Source organism: Macrotis lagotis, chromosome 2 (genome assembly GCF_037893015.1).
Source record: "Macrotis lagotis isolate mMagLag1 chromosome 2, bilby.v1.9.chrom.fasta, whole genome shotgun sequence".
Classification (NCBI taxonomy): domain Eukaryota; kingdom Metazoa; phylum Chordata; class Mammalia; order Peramelemorphia; family Peramelidae; genus Macrotis; species Macrotis lagotis.
Window position 1 is genome coordinate 141,475,741 of NC_133659.1, and position 21,119 is coordinate 141,496,859.

Genomic DNA, 21,119 nt, shown 5'->3' on the forward strand with positions numbered 1-21,119 from the left:
CCATCAGTACCTTCACATCAGTGGCAAACATTCTCTTCTATTAGCAAACTCTAGTAAGTCTACCTACAATTTTTTTCAATATTTTCTTCCACTTTCTCCATCCCTTGTAATCATGCTTCTGACTATTACTATTCCACTAAAACTGTTATTTCAAAAGCTGTCACATATCCTCCCAAGAAGAAAAATACTTAGTAGGTATTATGGTGTAGTAGAAAAACCACAAAAATCAAAAGACCCAGGTTCAAATTATTACCTGTGTTATTTGAGGCAAGTCACAATCTCCCTGGATCATAGTTCCCAATTCTATAAAATGAGGGATTTGGACAAGATGGCCTCTGAATTTCCTTCTAGTTCTGAATCCGCAAGTCTCTAAACTTATGAACTTAATGACCGTTTCTCAAAAGTCAAATTTGTGAAATTTGCTTGGCTTTTTAATACTAGTGGCCACACTTTGCTCTGGTAGGATATATTGTTCATTGATTTCTGTACAATGGTTTCCCTGTCTTGGGTCCTCTCCTTGTCCCTGTCTTTTCCTTTCTCTCCCAATTCTAACTTAGCAATCAATCAAGGATTGCTATGCACCTATTACGTACCAGGAACAATATTGGTTATAGGAATATAAATATAAAAATAAAATAATCCTTGCCCTAATGGAATCAATAACTACATCTACGCATCTCAAATCTATTTATCATCTGTTTTTCTGTCTATCTGTCTGTCTATTGCCCTAGGTTTACTTCTGATCTCTAGTTCTACACTCCCAGGAGTCTGTTGGATAATTTACCTTAACTTCATGTCAGATTCATTGGTATTTTAGGCTCAATGTGCCCCAACTTGAACTCATTATCTTCTTCCTTATCCTCCTACCTCCATCCCACCCATTCTCTACACTTCCCCATTTCCGTTAAAGGTAATGCTAATGTAATAAGATCTGATGCATGTATAGAGTGCCTTAAAATGCATCTCTCCCCATGTGGAAAACTTAGAGACCTTGCTTATGGGAGTGCCTCAGTGATGAAACATTCGAAGTGGTTTTGAGACACTGTGGGAGGATGCATAGACATTCTGTACCTGATTTTGATCAGCTGAATAAGAGGGTCTTCAGTGCCCTCTGAAAACATTCAAAAAAGTCTGGCAGCTTCTCTTCTGTCTCTGTCTCTTTGCCTCATTTGATGACTCCCTTGTTCATATTATCTGCTGATGATCTTTTTATAAGGGAGAGGCCATGAGGCCTTCTTCCCTACCATACCTTGGTTTTTGCCCTCTTTATTTGTTCTTTTCTCTTTAAGGTGAAGAAGATTAGAGTAATCAATTTTGTGATAATAAAAGGTCAAAAGAGACCTCTAGTGCCAGAATTCCAAGGAAGGTTTTAATCTGGGGTAGTGGAAGCTGAGATAAGGACTTATCTAGTAATCATGCTGTAAGGTAATAGAAGGGAGGTTTCTGTGATACTAAGAAAACTTTATTCTTACTATAATTTTGAAGTCAATATGCTTTGCAAAAGATACTTAATGGCAAGTAGTTAAATAACTGAGGATCTAAATATTGGTTCTTCATTATGGGGGAAATATAAACAGTGAGAGCTGGAGTAGATGGTAATAAAAAGGAAAGAATGATCACCCTGGATCCTTAGAACACACCAAGAATTAATGATAATTGGAATTTGCCTCTTAGGATTTCTGAATCCCATTGCTTGTGGATAAATTTTGAATACTTAAGCATAAATAGTAGTGACCATGGATTTTACCACTGACTTCTTTCTTTAATTTTCTCTGCTGTGAACTTCTGCTGCAAACTTCTGTTGCAATTCTTCCTTATTTGGGAGTTAAACTCCATGTTCACTGATTTGGTGAATAAACAGAAGCAATTTTCTTCCTCCCACTTTTTTAATGTTTAAAGTCCTGTTGACTAGATCTGTAAGACCTTACACGAATATATATAACTTTGCCAGTTCTTGTTTGACATATTCTGTCCATTGTCAGCATCCCATTATTCTTATATTTTAAGTGCCGATCAAAAATACAAAATACTTAAATATTCTCTTCTCAGAAACTATTGAAGGCCTAAGGCAGGAATTGAACTATTAATCAGGTATTTAAACTTGTTTGCATACCCATTGCCCGCTTCATTGTTTTATGAAGAGATACTACTAATTTTTGATCAAATGTATACATAATATTTTACAAATACATTTCAATTGTAATGGAGTACTTTATTATATATCTCTTCTCCTATGAAGGGGTTAAAATATTTGCTGATTGAATTAGTATCTATATTCTTTTGGTCTTCTTGTGATGGCCATTAGTTTTTATTGTCTAAACTCCAGTAAAAAATTGCTAAAATTAACTAAATTCATATACTTTTCTCTGTGTATTTCTTTTTTAAGGAAGAATTGGCATTTCTTTTCTTTAAAAAAAAGTTATTTTTGGTGTTGTTTTAATTGTTTATAATATATTTTTCTCATTTTTATTCCTCTTTTAGGTTTTCCCCCTAAAAATTTGGTAATCTGAATACACACAGATTCTAGAACAACTCCTGCATGAGTAAGGAGTTGTTACCTTTCTATTTAAAAAAATTAATTCCAACCATTCTGGAGAGTAATGTGAAACTATGCCCAAAGAGCAATAAAACTGTTCATACTCTTTGACCTAGCGATTCCAGTTCTAGGTCTTTATCCAGAAGAAATCATAAAAACTGGGAAAAGTCCCACATATTCCAAAATATTCATAGAAACTCTTTTTGCAGTGGCAAAGAATTGGAAATTGAGGGGATGCCCATCAATTGGGTAATGGTTAAGCAAGTTATAGTATATGAACATTATGGGATACTATTGTTCTATAAGAAACTAAATGGTTGGATCCAGAGAAGGATGGAATGTATTGTAGAATCTGATGCTGAGTGAACTAAGAGAACAATGTACACATTAACAAAAGTATTATGAGATGAACACCCTGATGGATACAGCTCCAGTTCAGAGATCTAGGACAACCCTATTAAGCCGCCTATGGACAATGCTATCCCCATCCAGAGGAAGAAAAACAAAATAAAAGAAAACAAAAAAATCCTTCAGAATATGATGAACACTATATTCACTTTTTTAAAAAAAATCTCTTATGTATTTCTTTCCCTTAATCCTAATTCCCCATACTGAAAATGACTAATCTATAAACAGGTTCAACATAAATGTGTATGTACAATAGGGGGTGGGAAAGAAGGGTAGAAGGAAATTTTGTAACTTAAAAATATAAATATGCATATGGATAAAAAATAAAAATGATAAATTTCATTTTCTATGTCTAGCACTTTTCAATTCTTTTCTCAAAAAAAGTAATCATGAAGTATATGTGTGAGATTGTGAGATTTCTATGTGGTCTATCACTCTATGACTTCTCTCACTTTTTTTATTTTTAAATTTTTTTTATTTATTCAAGGCAATGGGATTAAGAATGACTTGCCCAAGGTCACAAAACTATGCAATTATTAAGTATCTGAGGTTGGATTTGAGCTCAGGTCCTCCTGACTCCACTGTGCCACTATGCCACCTAGCTTCCCCTTTCTTATTCCTTTGTATTTGTTTTAAACCACTTCTTTTTTCCCATTATTAGCTCATTCCTTTAGTCACAATTTCCTTTTGTCTTCAGGTTTAATTTTAGCAAGTATCAAAAGAAAAAAAAACCCACAACTATTCAATTTATTCGGTAACATGTCCTCTTATCATTTGCATGAGGATCTCAATTTTAGAATACAAAAAACTAGGATGATATCTAGAAATAGTTGAAAACCTCTTGTGGTACAAATAAAATCAGATCTAAACAATTGGGAAAAAATGTTAACTGCTCATGGGGACTCCAATATAATATGATAAAATGACAATTCTACCTAAATTAAGTTACTTATTTAGTGCTGTACCAATCAAATTACCAAAAATTATTTTACAGAGTTAGAAAAATAGGAACAAAAGTCATGTATAGGAACAAAAGGTCAAGACTATCAAGGTAATTGATGAAAAGAAATGCAAAATAGGTAGCCTCATCATAGCAGTCATATATTATATTATAAAATAGCAATCATCAAAACTATCTGGTACTGGCTAAGAATTAAAGTAATGAATCAAATAGATTAGGTACAAAACAATCAGTAGTAAATGACTGTGGGAATCTAATGTTTGAGGAATTTAAAGACTCCAGGTTCAGGGACAGGAACTCATCATTTGACAAAAATTTCTAGGAAAACTAGAAAAGAATATGGCAGAAACTAGGCATAGGCTCACATCTCATTCCCTGTACCAAGAAAAGGTTGAAATGGACAAAGGATTCAGACATAAAGAGTGATACCATGAGCCAATTAGGAGAACAAGTAATAGTTTTTCTATCAGATCTATAGAGAGGGAAGGAGTTTATGATCTAACAAGACAGAGAATATTATAAATTACAAAACTGAAAATTGTGATCATATTAAATTAAAAAATTTTAACACAAATAAAACCAATGCAGCCACAATTAGAAGGAACACAAAAAAGCTGGGAAACAATTTTCAAAGCAGGTGTTTCTGATAAAAGACATTTCTAAAATATATAGAGAACTGATTCAAATTTATAAGACTACAAATCATTCAATTGTTAAATTTTCAAAATATATGAACTAGCAGTTTCCTGATGAAGAAATTGAAGCTATCTATAGTCATATGAAAAAATGCTCTAAATCATTATTAATTATATAAATGTAAACTAAAATAACTTTGAGGTACAACTTCATACCTATCAGATTAGTTAAAATGACAAAAAAAGAAAACGAATGCAGAATAAAGCCTACTATGTTCACTTTTTAAAACTTCTTTTACATTGTTTCTTACTTTCTCATAATTTCCCCCCATTTGTAATTCCTCTTCCACAACCTGACTAATAAAGAAATATGTTAAAACATTTTTGTACATGAACAACCTCTATCAGATTATATGTTGCCATGGGGAGTGGAGAGGAAAAGGAGAGTGGTAGAAAAGTGTGGAACTCAAAAGCTTGCAAGAGGATGAATGTTGAAAACTATCCTTGCATGTACTTGGAAAAATAAAATACATAAAAAAAACCCTTGTGATTCTTTTAATTCTTTATTCCCTCTCATTCTGCTCTGCCACAATCACTGAAGAATCAAAAACAAGGCAAACATTCATATGATGAAGCCAGTAAAGATGAGTGTGGAGCTTGATAGAAGAGGCTTATCTATTGAAAGTCTTGAATGGAATTTTTAGATTATCCTGTGACCAGTGGGAAAGCACTGTCTCTTTTTTTTTCAAAAGGAGACAGATAGGGGGTGGCTAGGTGGCATAGTGGATAAAGCACCAGCCCTGGAGTCAAGAGTACCTGAGTTCAAATCAGGTTTCAGACACTTAATAATGACCTAGCTGTGTGGCCTTGGGAAAACCACTTAACCCCATTTGCCTTGCAAAAAAAAAAAAAACAAAAAACAAACCTAAAAAAAAAGGATACAGATATATACAAAATATACTCAGTTGAACTTTTGGTCTAGAACATACAGAAGAAATCCTCTGGAAATATGTCCAGAGTTAGAGATAAATATTCTAATAACTGACTTAAAAATACTTTTTTAAACTTTTGTGCTATTGGGTAAAATATTTGAATCAATTAATTTCTGTTAGAAAAACACCTTCAAAGTCCCAAATTTAACATGTGGTTGAAGAATACAAAATTAAAACAAAAACTACTGGAGCTTGGTGTTACACAGTTTTAAACCAAACAAAAAGGACTTTGACTAATACTTTTTTTTTTTTGCAGGTGGCTTTGTGTTCCAAGGAAAACAAACCCTGCTGATTTTTTTAGAACTGCTCACGACATCTTTCACAGCATGTATATTATTTTTTAAAAAATACACACTACTCTAAAAATATTCCACAGTCTAGCATGACTCCAGTTTGTTAGGATGTTATATTCTCATTTTTATACATCCTGCTGATAAATAAAAATTGTCACAATCTCCAATATTTAATCAATATTTTCCTTTTATATGGAGAAGATATCAGATAGAGCATCGGGCCTATTCCTTACCAGCATAAGCTCTGAACTTGTGAGTTAAACCTTTTTCTACTTACTGTCTTAAATGAGAGGTAGTAAGTTGTAATGGACAGAGAACTGGCCTTCAAGCCAAAGTAACCTTTGTTATAAGATCCTGGATAAGCTGATTAACAACTTAGTGTCTGGCAATTGTCTAAGAATACAAATTGCAGAGAAAGTATTGACAAGCATCTATCCACGAAAGTGGTAATTAAGTTTTTTGTGTCCTGGACTCGGACTCTTGACTGTCTGGTAGAGCCTATGGACCCATTTCAGAATTATATTCTTATATATAAAATAAAAATATAAATTCTATCAAAATATTTTTTAACAAAGTTAATGAACCCCTGCTTAAGAACTCTTGGTGCAGGAGTTTCCATAACCAGAAGTTCCCCCATACTTATGAAATCAGAGATCCAGTATCTATCCCTAGCTTCAAAAGGATCTTTTTTTATTTCTATGCACTTATTGAAAAGTATGTCCATCTGACAATTAGCATTTGGGGGCGGGGCTAGAGAGAGTACAAGTTTTGGAAGTGGAAAATATGAGTATGAATCCTGAGTCTAACAGGTTTCTGGTTGTATGATCATGAAAATGTCATAGAATGGGGGGGGGCATGGCTAGGTGGTGCAGTGGATAGAGCATTGGCCTGGGACTCAAGAGGACCTGAGTTCAAATATGACCTCAGATATGTAATAATTGCCTACCTGGGTGACCTTGAACAAGTCACTCTTGATCCCATTGCCTTAAAATTAAAAAATTAAAAAATATGTAACTTCTTTTTGTCTCTTTTTTATCTGATAAATGAGGCTAATAATGCACTGTCATTGTTCTTAGTATTGTTCTGTGGATATGTTTTGGAGGTTGTAAATACTCTCTCTCAAGATAACTGGATTGCAGTCTAAGCTCTGACATTCAGTAGTTGTGTGACATCTCATTTCTAAAAAGAGGATAATCATATTTGCAAGACCTCTCTCACAAGGCTTGCTTGAGTAAAGGCCTTTGCAGACTTTAAAGTCTTATATAAATGGAAGCTATTCTTGCTGGTTTTTTAAGAATCTGCTCTGTTCAATATAATGCACTATTCAAGGGTAATACTAAAGCTACATTGGAGTTATTCAAATGGGAAGAAAACTGGCCACATTTATAGAGGTACTATAGCTCTACATCTTTTCAAAGTCATACTTTATGGCATGGAGGTGATCCTGAGTTCTCTAAGGTCAAAGCAGAGGAACGCATAATTTTTTTGTGATGCTTTATATAAGGTTCAGGTCAGAGAGGCTCATCTTCAAACTGACTTGGGTATTAGAATTATGCAACTAAATAGCCTCTGAGAATGTTAATTAAATATGTCTTAAATGTATTCCTTATCTTTTTTCATATTCCTCCTCAAAAACCTCCTGCTGTCTGAAAGAGCTTTAAAAAGAGTGAATGAATGATTTATATTAGGATTGTCATTATGTATTTATGTTTTTTAAATTTGAAAAAGATCTGTTCAAATCTTTTCATTTTATTTTTTAAGTTTGACTTGTGAACTTAACCTGGATAAAACAGTAGTAAAAAATCTAGAACTGCTGTGATCTATTTACACAACTTTTTTCTGTCCTATTAAAGTGCTGTACTATTTTTGAGACATGGTAAGTTAAATATATTCATACAAATATATAATATTATATGTACATATATATTGTTGTTTGTCCTTCATTCTCAAAGAAGAACATGACATCAGAGAGATGAAGTCAAGACATGAAAATGAGTTAGATTTAAGTGAGGGGGTGCTGTACAGTGTAATCAGCCTCACTTACTCCTCTGGAGCTATCTGGTCCAGTGACCAGATCTGGATCAGGACAACTGGAAATGACCCTGGACAGAGTATCTCAGTGATTAAGTAAAGTAAGAAATAAAAGAAGCTTGTTGATGTATAATTTCCCCCACCCCTAAAGTCAGTCTTGTAGGGAAAGCCCCTCAGGGTTTGCAGGTATTTGTGTGGCTGCTGGTCTTTAAATGTGTCTGAACTAACTTTCAGGAGTTAGAATGCATATATGTGCACAACTACATATAGACACATATACTAACATGTAACTTTTACATACATACATATCTAGGTGGTGTGTAAGTGTGCATAAGTATTTTTTCAGAAAGTTTTTGGTTGCTGTTTGCTTTTTAAAGTACTGAGTAGACTTAAAAATACTTTCTTGCCAGGTGTGTTATGGGAAGAACCTACAATATAATTTATACTAACCCCTACACCAGGTTAAATGATAATCTTGAGGAGAGGATTAGGTTATCTTGAGGCATTAATGCTACAAGGTGGTACTTCAATCTGTTGTTAAAAGTATACTACTTTACTGTGTCATATTTGCTTATTTCTTTCCTTTTCTATCACTTCCCCCCCCTCCCCATCCTCCACCTACTCCCTTTTGTTCATTCTATTCCAGGTCTATTACTGCCACCTAGAATTCCTTTGTTTTCCCATTCACCAAAAAAAAAAAAAAGTAATTTCTTAAATTTATAGATGTTTGAATGTAGAAATGGCACATAAATGAATAGTGTTAATTTCATATTTTTTCACTTTTTCATCTAAGAAAAAGAAGTTGTTATGGTGGGAAAAAAGTCTTATACTAGGAAGCTAGAGACTTGAAGTCTGATCATCAGTTCACTTTTTTTTGCAAGCTATGTGACCTTGTGCAAGTCATCTATCTCCTTTGGGTCTCAGTCCATCTAGTAATAACATTAAGGAGAATACATAAACTCTCAAGGCAGAAGTTGGGCCTGTTGCTTACTTGAGGTTCCTCACAGCTCTAAGATCTATTCATCTATAATTATATCTATTAAGTGTGTTGTCTTGAGTTTGGAGCTTGAAGAGACTGATTGCTCAGAGTTTCTCTGCTTTCGTAGTAAACAGTGACACAGAGCACGACTAAAACCTGTAAATATCTTTATATTTTTTCCCAGAAGATCTAAATTCAATCAGTTTTACCACTTACTTTCCATCAACTGCCAACCTTGTTTGGACTCAGTTTCCTCCTTTGTCAAATAAGCCTAATGATTATGCACTCTACTTCACTGAGTTGTTGTAAGGATTAGATGAGATAATGAATATTAAGTATTTTGTGAATCATAGAGTGCCAACTACTGTTATTGTTGTTTTTTATCATATAACAAATATTCTAAATTGAAATTCTGCATAGTCAGGTAAGATAAAAAGAAGTCAGCAAGCATTTCTTCATATCTAGGTTTACTGACAAAATTATTCATGGGAAAACATAAGAGAACAGGCTGTAACAATGTCCTATTTAAAAATGAAAAATGCCACCAAAAGCACCTCAAAATTATCCTTTGCATAGTCTCTTCTCTTCCAGCTTGCCAACAGTTTAACCCCATACATTTTCTGTATCTATGAAGTTATTTGTTTTGTGCCTACTATTATAATGTTAAAAATTCATTTATTTTCAGTATGTATATCCTTTTCTATGTGTAATGTGTTTGTCATTGATTTAGTACAACTAGTCACCATGAGGGGTTCATAATGTCATCTTTGGAAAAGAAGTTCAACATATTATCTAAGGTTATAGTTATATTTTTTCTCTCCCTTCCAACCCCTTTCCTTAAAAGTAAAGGGAAAAAATCTTCTTAATTTTGTATCTTTTTATCACCTCCACTAGAAATATTTCTGTCAGTTGTGCCTTAGGTTAAAACTTTTGATGTCATCTAAGTCAAAACAAGAGCATAAACACACATTGCATAGGTGATTTCTCCTTCTTTCCGTGCTTCAGTGAAAATATACAAGGTGTTCCAAAATTCTAAGGCTAAAATAGCTTAGAATTGCATTATGACTATTGGGGAAGATCTCCTTATAGTTGTTCCTTTCTATGAAAGTTAAGTAGGCCCACACAATTTAATACTAAGGACTATATAGTTGATAGTTCTTGCTATTAACGCATCACTAATTAAAAAAATACAAATACTGAATTGAGTCATGTGGGAGTCCCCATTGCCTTACCAGAACCAATCCAGGTACAAGGTAGGGGTGGAAGAGAGGGAAGAACCCAAGATCTGCAAATAGAAATGCCCAGAAACCTCTTACCTCTGAGATTTTGCCATTTTTCTCAGCTGATCCATTTCGTGTTTGAATGGTTTGTCTGTTTTGTATTCCCAGAAAAGCCTGGTGTCATGTGTCTAGCATATCGCCAACTACATTGCTGACACTCGACAAACAATATTAATCCTTATCATATGACTTAATTGAAAGCCTGCGCAGGAAACTGGCATACAGTTTCACCTGTCCTTCCTGTCTGATCAAGTGTAATTCTACTCATTTAGAGAACCACAATCTATTTGTTAAATAGACTAGCAGTCTGCACAACTCATAATAATTTCATGCAAATATATGAAAAAATCATATATTTGCATGGAATTCTGTTTGCTAATTGGTTTTCTGAAGGAACAGAACGTATTACTTCCTTTGTTATCCTTGCATACTTTTGAATGATTTCTTCTCTTTTGAAGATCAACTTGTGCTCAAGGACTATAGCTTCATTCCATTTTGTGAATCTTCCTAGCGGCACTTCATACAGATGGCTTTGTCCTAATTAACCCAGAAGAACCAGTTGTAAAGGCCAAGAAATGATTCACTCATGATAAAGATTGCTGAACTGTCAGAAAAGTGGAAAGAAGCATGATGACAAATTAATTTCCTTTAAAAAGCTCTAAATGACTTAAACTGTATAGAAAATAATTTATAGAAAAGTTCAATTTGATGAGAATTAAGTACATGGTTTATAAACATCCTTTCACATCCTATAGAATCTTCTTTTTGTCCTCATTATCAGAAACAATTTAAGACATTGATCAATATTTATTATAAAACTACAATCTATCAAGTATAATACAAAGTATTTCAAGGTAAAAATAATATTTCTATGACATGAGTTTGCATTCTAGTTGAAGAAGGATTAATACAATTAAAGAATCTCATAGATGGGACCTAAGAGGCCATTGGTTTGATCCCAATTTAAGCAGAGGAATCCTCTTATAACAGTGCTGTCAAAGTCAAATAGGATTTGCAGGCCATATATTGACAAAGAAAACCACATTAATATTTTATAAGTTATATTATATATTAACAATTTTTAAATTATGTTTTAATCTGGTTAGGACAGAATTCTGACAGCTGGGAGTTTGACATATCTATTCTATAATATCCTTGGAAAATGTTCATTTAGTTTGTTCTCAACTGAGAAAAAATATGTTATTTCTTGAGGTAGGCAATTCCATTTTTGGAAAACTCTATTTTTTCCTTATATGTTGATAAAATTTGTTTCTCAGAAACCTATTCCTTTTATTTTCTAACCCCACTAGGGTCAAGGTAACAAGATCTAATGCATCTTTTATGTGATAGCCTTTCAAAACTTAATAATAATTATTAAATTTCCCTTTGACTAATTCTTGCCTGTCATAGTTTTGATTCATATTGCAATCCTAAGCATGTCCTCTTCTTAGTCAATGTCTTTGATAAAATAAGACCCACAGAACTGAGCACAATATTTCAGATGTGTCTGTAATACTTCCTTTTAGGAAGTATTATAACCTTCCTTAATCTAAACTAATGTTTAGATTAGATTTTGCTATTCTATCCTTCTCTCTTATGGGATATTGGGTAGAGCTAACCATACCAGCAAGACTTCACTTCAAGTTCTGACTCCGACACATACCTAGTATGGGATCTTTGGTAAGTCATCTAATTACTTAGTGCTCTAAGCAATGTTCTGGGATAACTTGCAGATAAGGTACAAGTCTGTATTAGTGGAGGGAGCACAGAATCATAGGTCCAGATGAATTCGAGGTCACTGGCATACATCTTTTACAACCCTTACACAAAGGAATCCACACTATATTGTATCAAATAAGTGGTCATCCAGCTTTTGCTTGAAGACTTCCACAGAGTTGGCATCAGCAATGTCTTTAGCCAAGCTTTTCCTCTCTTAACAATAAATTATGGATCCAGTCTCCCTCCCTATCCTATGTTTACATTAATATAGCCTATGTTCATAAGAGATTTTGGCTTATGGTTAGCCCATAATGCACTATCTTTTCCAGAAGAATTATTGTTTTAATTGTGTGGCTGATTTTTTTAACCTAAGTATTGGTAAAAAAAAATAAGTTAATCCTTGTTAAATTTAATTTTGTAAATCTGCTAAAGGATGTACAAAAGGTTAATAAAGAATCACAAGTTCAGATGGTTATCATATTTAGTTTCTCATTCACTACATCACTGATGAACAATGAACATCCAGTCTATTTGAAGACCTCCAATGAGAGAAGTCCACCATCTTCCATGGTAGCCCACTCCATTTGTATATATAGCTCTAATTATTAGTAAGTTCTTCCTGATATCAACTTTAAATTTATTGCTATGGCATTTCCATTCATTTGCTCTTAGTTCTGTTCTTTGAGGTCAAGACCAAGTCTTATTCTTCCTCCAAATGAAAATGTTTTAAATACTTGAAAGTATCAAGTATGTTTTTTCCCTTCCTCCTCCTTTTCCTCTTCTCCTTTCCCTTCCCTTCCTTTTTTACCCCCATCTCTTTTCTTTTTTGCTTAATAAGCTCCTTTAAACAATTCTTACATGGGAATGAATTTGTGGTTCTTTACAATTGTTTACTGTCATCTTGAGGGAATGTTCTTCCCACATTTTAGTGTCTTTCACTGAACATAGACCTTCAAATGTAAACTTGCCAGAGTAGGGTACATTTAGGCTATTATTTCCTTATTTCTCAAAACCATCCATCTCAATGTAGTCTGACATTAGCTCTTTTTTATATCTGCAATGTGACACTGTTGAATAAAATTGGTCTGTCATTCCATCAAAATTTCCAGATCAAAATTCTTTCTAACCATGTCACCCTCTTTATATACTTATGTTAATTTTTTAACATAAATGAAAACTTGACATTTATTGCTATTATATTTCATTTTATCTATATTAAATTCTGTCCAAACTATCCTGTTAAGCCCCTTTTGGTTGCCATATCTTTCATCTAACATATTAGCTATCTTCTTTAACTTTGTGTAACCATCATATTTGATAAATAGCATATTTATGGCTTCATATAAGTAATTTCAAAACTTCTGAACAGAATAGGGTCAAGGTCAGAGGCCTATGGCACTGAACTAGATATCAACCTCCTTTCAAATTGATATCAATTAATTAATCAATGTACTTTATATTTGGTTATTTGAACATATCAACTGATAGAGATGAGAGGTCGATGATGAAAAAAAGATAAACTTAAGCACAGACATATCGTCTGTGTGTATAAATATGCATATGAATAAATGTATACATATATAATTTTTAAATTCACAAAGTATTTTCTATATAATAGATACTTTCTGCACAATAAAATTGCAGAAGTAGAAATGCTAGTATTATTATTTGCATTTTATAAATTAGAAAACCAAGGTTTAGAAAGGTTAAATTATATACTAAAAGTCACATGGCAAGGAGCAGGTCTAGCTAGCTCTTTAACTCAGATCTTCCAATTTCGCAATCAAGAGTCTTGAAAGGGGTGGCTAGGTGGTGAATTGGATAGGGCACCGGCCCTAGAGTCAGGAGTACCTGAGTTCAAATCCTGCCTCAGACACTTAATAATTACCTAGTCATGTGGCCTTGGGCAAGCCACTTAACCCCATTGGCCTTGCAAAAAAAAAAAACCCTACCTAAAAAAGAGTCTTCAGAATGCCCTTTGGAATCAGAAAAGTCTTCAAGATAGAAATAGACTTTAAGGATTGCAATATGATAAGGTAGGTGAGAGTGAAGGCATAGGATAATACTTATATGTTAGGTGGGATCATACAAGTTAAGTATTATATCTCAATGATTAAATGGAGGGTCCAGTTGATTAAGTCTACCTGCCCTCTATAGAAGAAGTAGAATATTTGGTGCCTCTTAATTTTCCACTGAAGTACCAGAGACTGTCAAAAGTCCTGGTGGGAAAGCAGAGCATATCAGAAATGTATGCTATTCTCTAGGAGAATGAATTCGGACTATAAACTTAAGGATTTGAATTACTCTATCCCTTCATCTTGAAGGAAGACAATTTTGCAAACTGAAGAAAAGTATGAAAAGTATGAGACTTCAGTGAACTCTAGAATTAGCTGTGGTGACACCTGTGAAACACTAAAGTAGCTCTAAGTGTTTCATCATCATGGAGTTATGAAAATTGAAGAGATTCATGGTGTGGAGCATGAGAGGAAAGTAGGCTGATGTATGAAATAAGTAAGATTGCTGCTATATCTGTGGAGGATAAATAAAAACTATTTGACTTCATCACATTTTTAGAAAGTTTTTCCTTACCATGAATTAAAATCTGCCACTCTGTAACTCCAAAACATTGATCTTAGTTCTGATATCTTTAGCACACAAAGGAAATCAATTACCTTTATATTGTACTCCTTCAAATATTTGATAAATTTTGTGTATAATAATGAGGATAAAAATATCAGCTAGCATTTATATAGTACTTTGAGTTTTTCAAAATGCTTTACATATATCACATATTCCCTAAAACAATTCTGTGAGTAGGTATTATTATCATCACCCTCATTTTGCAAATGAGCAAGCTGAGACTAAAAGAGGTTAAGTGATTTGACCAGGGTTACACATCAATAAGCATATGAATCAGAATTTGAACTCAGATCTTCTTGTCTTCAAGTCCAAAGTTTTATCCACTATTCCTCCTGGCCCTTTTCTCTTTTAGTCTCATATATTTTCACTGAACGTGACACCAGACACTCAGGTTCTCAACCTAAGTATCATCTTTAACTTCTCACTCTTTCTTACCATCCATATTCAAACAGTTGTCAAGGCTTTTTATTAGATATGAACATCTCTTGGGTACACTACCATTACTGTGATGTAGTGTCCTCATCACCTCACATCTAGACTACTGAAAGAGTCCACTTGTTGGTCTTTCTTCAAGTCTCTCTCCATTCCAATCCATCCTCCACTCAACTATCAAAATGATCTTAAATTTCAAGTCTGGGGGCAGTTAGGTGGTGTAGTGGATAGAGCACCAGCACTGGAGTCAGGAGTACCTGAGTTCAAATATGTCCTCAGACACTTAATAATCGCCTAGCTATATGTTCTTGTGAAAGTCACTCAACCCCATTTGCCTTAAATAAAATAAAGAAAATTCAAATTTGTGACCATCAATTGGGGAAAGGGCTAAATAAGTCATGGTACATGAATACTATGGAATACAATACTATTGCTCTATAAGAAACCATAAAGAATTGGACTCTAGAGAAGCATGGAATAAGTTACAGGATCTGATGCTGAGTGAAGGGAACAGAACCAAAAGAACAATGTACAAATTAACAACAACATTGTGAGATGATCACCCTTGATGGAAACACTTCTCAGCAGTTCAGAGAGCTTGGGCAACTTTATTAGACTGGCTATAGAAATGCTAAACCTAAACAGGGAAAGAAAACAAAACAAAAACAAAAAACAACCCTTCAGAATCTGAAGAACACTTTATAAAAATTCTCTTATGCATCTCTTTTCCTTAATTCTAATTCCTCATAATGAAAATGACTAATCTGTAAACATGTTCATCAAAAATAATCAAGTCTGATCATGTCACCCATGTATTTAATGAACTCAATTGCTATTGAGATTCAAAATAAAATCAGTTTTATATTTGAAGGGTTTTAAAAAAAATTTATTTATGGCAATTGGGTGAAGTGACTTGACCAATGTAACACAGTAAGCAATAATATTAAGTGTGTAAGGCTGGATTTGAATCAGGTCCTCCTGACTCCAGAGCTGGTGCTCTATCCACTGCACCACCTAGCTGCCCCCAGACTTGAAATTTAAGATCATTTTGATAATTGAGTGGAGGATGGATTGGAATGAGAAAGATTTGAGGAAGGAAGACCAACAAGTGGACTCCTTCAGTAGCCTACATGTGAGGTAATGAGGACACTACATCACAGTGATAGTAGTGTGCCTGAGAGATGCTCATATCTTACTGTCTTTGGAGATTAAAAAGTTGCTTTTCCCTGATGCATTTGATAGAATGAAATTTCTTGATGACTGGGAATCTTTGTGACCCCTGGACTTAACATTTAGGGCAATTAGGTGACACAGTAGAAAGAACATTGGGCTTGGAATCAGAAAGACAAATCCTTATGAATTCAAATTCAACCTCAGACACCTACTAGCTGTTTGACTCTGGACAAGTCACTTACCTCTGCTTATCTTAGTTTCTTCATCTGTAAAATGAGCTGGAGAAGAAAATATCAAACCACTCCAACATCTTTGCAAAGAAAACCCCAAAATGGATCCATGAAGAATCAAATATGACTGAAACAACTGAATAACAAAAAGCCCTAACAAGGCCTGGCCATCATTAGGTAGTTATTTAATTAATATAACTACACAAATTTTGAGACATTCAATCAAGCAAACCCTACCTACAAATGAGAAGAAATAATTAACTTTTTATAATGGAAAATAATGAAATACTTGCTAAAACTCCTCTAACTAAAAATGACTTCTAATAGATGGACACTAGTTATCACTAAGTTTTGTCCTAGAGGAGATATAAAGTTTAAAGACCTGAAACCTAAAGGTAAATAGTATATATTAGAAGATCAACCATGAAAAGTGAGTCAGAGTGAGTAAAGTCTTCAGCCTCATTAATTAGTATTTATTGAACAAATAGTTTTCTGCACATGTCCACCAATATTATCTATTCCAATACTACTTTAAACTCTAGGCCTTATCATCTTTGCTCTTAAGCCTGCCTTTTTGATTGACATCTTTATTTTCTTTAATGCCAAAATCTTGAAATTATCTTTAACTACTTCCTTTCTTCTTTCCACATCTACATTCAGTGGTTAAATACTTTTGAATCTCTTCTTTTAAATTGACATTCTTCTCATATCTCACCTTCCATCTATTTCTCCCCTTTACATTCTCTTTACTTAATTTTAGGGCCCATCTCCTGCTTCATTCACTAAAATAATTTACTTTTCAGCCTTTCTATTTCAAATCTCTTTTAATTCAATTAGCCCTGCTCAACCATAGTTCTTCCTGCTATTTGTTTTAAATGTTTTATATTTCAGCATCAGCACCTGAAAAATTACATTATTTAAATTGAATTTCCATTTGATGACTTCCAATGACTAATGTGTCCTAGTGGAAGTTGGCACATAAAGGTATCCTCACTCGAGGAAATTAATCTGTTCTTTGTATACTTTGAAAATTTCAAAATAACTCTTTTTTTTTTGATTGATCAATTATCTTTTCCCTTCCTTAAAGAGAACCAACATAATAAAGTGTCTTACTGTAGTTGTTCATCCACACTAGTGTCAGGACAACTGAGTCCTTTTCCCTTGGCTCTACTATATACAACACTTGTGGACTAAAGAGAGGAGTACTTCAGAGGACTTAACTTTCTTATTTATGAAATGGTATGCTTTCCATAAATCAGTCATTATTTACCACAAAATAACATTATCTGTTTTCTTATTATAATATTATTAAAATTATCTTGCCTTGTAATTTTGCTGTTCTAGTAAAAATTAAACAACCCAGTGGAATGAGACACATAACACTGAAATCTTATTTCAAATTCTCTCTGCTATACTAGATAATCCTAAGTGATTGAGCCACTAGAATTTTTTGATTTTGTTAAGATTAATGAAATCTTTTCTCCTATTACATGATCATGTGAATAATGTAGGTTTACTGGTAAGAGTATTTCCTGGCTTCTAGTAATATTATACAAGATTGTTCTTGATTTTTGTGAGTTTCAATATTTGTATCTTTTAAATATGGATTTTAATGTTTTTAACCTGGAGTTTAAAGACTAGAATGAGATAAAATATGTGAAAATATTTTAATGGTGTCTAACACAATTTTTTGATGATTTTATTTTGATATTCCATAATTATCTAGTTAAAAATAATAAGGAACTCTTTTTACTTATATTTCTATCAAATACAAACATTGGCTTCAGAAAGCATTCTTTTATTTTTATCTCATTATTTATTATATACATTTAAGATCAAGTCATGTTCTCTTTTATATAGAGAATATAATAAACTAATAAACCTGGACCTATACAAATCAAAATTCTACTCAGCTGTAAATGACTTTCCTGAAGGGCTGATCAGACTATATTGCTCCCCTACTGAATAAACTGTAGTGGCCTTCTATTACTTCTAGAATAAGAAACACATTTTTCTGTTTAGCATTTAAAACCCTTCAAAGTCTAGTACCAACCTATCTTTAAACTTTCAAGGTTGATGATTCCCTTTCCCACGTTTGATGGCCTAACCACATTGCCCACCCTTATGGCAATCTATTTCCCATCTCCCTAATTTCATGTTTCAATTGACTATTCCTCATGTCTGGAGTTTCTTTTCTCCCTACCTCCACTTCCTTGAATCAGTCTTCTTTTAAACTGGAGTCAAGCCTCTATACTTACCCAAATCCTTTTATGATAATCCTAATTGCTTCCTCACTTCCCAATCTGTTTTAAATATCTTGTTTCTTTGATGTTTCCTATTTATTTGTGAAGGAATATGTATGTGTAATATATCTAAACAAACACAATATTTATATCTATATATGTATATATATATATATATATATATACATATAGCTATCTAACCATGTATCTATGTATCTATTTATTATATTTCCCCAATAGAATGTAAGTGCCACAAAGTTAGAAATTATTTTATACTTTTTATTTGTATACCTAGCACAATGCTTGGTTTATCAATGGCATTCAATAAAAGTTTGCTGATTTGGTGATAAAAATAATTCCTCTTGTAAATTTTTAATAGTTACAAGAAGTCAGGCAAGTCACAGTTTTTCAAAGCATCACTTTTTAAATCTGTAAAATGGAAATCATACTTGCATATTTTTCCTCATAGAAGTACTTTGAAGTCAAGTTGATAACAATATTTGCAAAATAAGTTATGGGATGGGATCGGTGATTTCACTGTTAAGTTAAAGTATAGGAGGAGGAAACTCTCTCTCTCTCTGCCAATGCAAATTGGTACATTTCCACATTTTATAGGCCTACAGGATTGACTTGAACACAGAGAAGTTGCATGACTTGCCCAGTTTTACACAGCCAGAATGTCAGAAGGAGGAGATGAATCCAAGATATCCTGACTAGGTTTCTACCTACTATGGCTCTTTTTGTTACTCACATTGTCAAGTATAGAGCTATATAAAAATTTGTCATGTGTGTATATATGTATATATATATATACATATATACACATGCACATAGTTTTTAGCTAGGCACATATTTCTGAATGAAGTGTGGCAATTCTTACTGGGAATAGTAGATTTTTTTTTTGGTTTTGTTTATATCTTCTCAGCAATTCCAAGAAGGCATCAGGAACATGGCCCTAAACAGCTTTCTTTTACATCATGGAATTCATGCCAATTAGCTGAACAGGAGCTTCATCATCCCCATTGGCCATATGTCTATCAGTTTCATAAATCTCTTGTTCTAAATGTAATATGAATATTTCAGCACTGCCATACTGCCAAAAAACTGTTTTTCTACAACTGTTCTTTAGTTCATCTTGCTTAGGACCATTCCAATAGTAAAAGACATGTGATGGAAAATACCATCCATATCCAGAAAAGGAATTGTATCTTCAATTTTTAAAAGTTATTTTATGTATTGTCATTTTTTCTCTCTAATTTTTTTTCTTCCATTTGGATTTGATTCTTCTTTCACAACATGATTAATATGGATCTATGTTTAGCAGGGTTACATATGTAGAGTCTATATTAGATTGCTTTCTGTCAGTGGGAGGGGGGAAGGGGAAGAGGAAGAAAAATGTAAACTGAAAACCTTTCAAAAAGATCTGATTGGTGAAAACTACTATTGCATGTAGTTGGAAAAACAAATAAAAAATATTTAAATTTTAAAAAAGACCATCCCAGTTAAACTCGATATAGCAGGTTAAATTACATGATTTTCCTACAGTGCAAGTCTAACCATGTCATCTCCATTCCAAATAAACTCTGGCTACATTTTACTTCCAAGATTAAGTAGAAAATGCTTTATTTGGCATTTAAAACCCTTTATAAATCTGGCCCCTTCCTGTCTTTCTAGTATTCTTATACTTCATTTTTTTTTTGGTACATTCTATGATCCAGCTATGCTGGTCAATTTGTTTTTCCTTGCATTTAGTGTATATATGATACTCCATCTCCTAATTTTATGCCTTTTCAAACTCTCTTAGGGACCTATTCCCCTCTTCCTCTGCCAGTAGCTAGTACCTTCTCTTTGAGATTTTTTTCAATAATATGCTATACATGATTGTACATGTACAATCTATATCAGATTGCTTGCTCCCATGGAGAGAGGGAAGGGAAGACAGGTTGGTAAAGAATGTGAAACTTAAAAGCTTGCAAAAGTAGAAATATAAGGGGCAGCTAGGTGGCGCAGTGGATAGAGCACTGGCCTTGGAGTCAGGAGTACCTGAGTTCAAATCCGACCTCAGACACTTAATAATTACCTAGCTGTGTGGCCTTGGGCAAGCCACTTAACCCCATTGCTTTGCAAAAACTAAAAAAAAAAGTAGAAATATAGAAACAATCTTTGCATGTAATCAGAAAAAATAAAATAAAAACTTCATTGAAAAGGAAAAAAGAGAGATTCAAATTTTGCTCTATAAATGTTTTATATACATAATCGTTATCTCTTTGATTGGAATGTGAATCCTTTGAGGGGAGAGACCTTGTTTTTGCTTTACTTAGATCATCTCTGGTACTTTAATATTCTTATGCTCCTGGTACATAGCAAGTCCTTAAATGCGCCTTGACTACCAAATGACTAACCAGTTGATTAGACAGATGTGGAAGGAGCAAACAACTGTTCATTTTTGTAAGAGGATGACTGAACTTTTTTCTATAAGATATGATTGGAGTTTTTCAAAAGGCATTAAAAGTGACAAAGCTGATATTTCTGGTCCCTCTAAATAAACTATAAGAGAAGAATCTTAC

At 33.4% G+C, this 21,119-nt stretch overlaps 1 protein-coding gene across 10 annotated transcripts in view; it reads right to left on the minus strand.

Annotated features, from left to right (window-relative positions):
* The window catches only part of CHRM3 (cholinergic receptor muscarinic 3), a 658,611-nt gene that overhangs the window by 31,952 nt on the left and 605,540 nt on the right, over positions 1 to 21,119 (minus strand). The gene's annotated exons all lie outside the window — the stretch shown is intronic.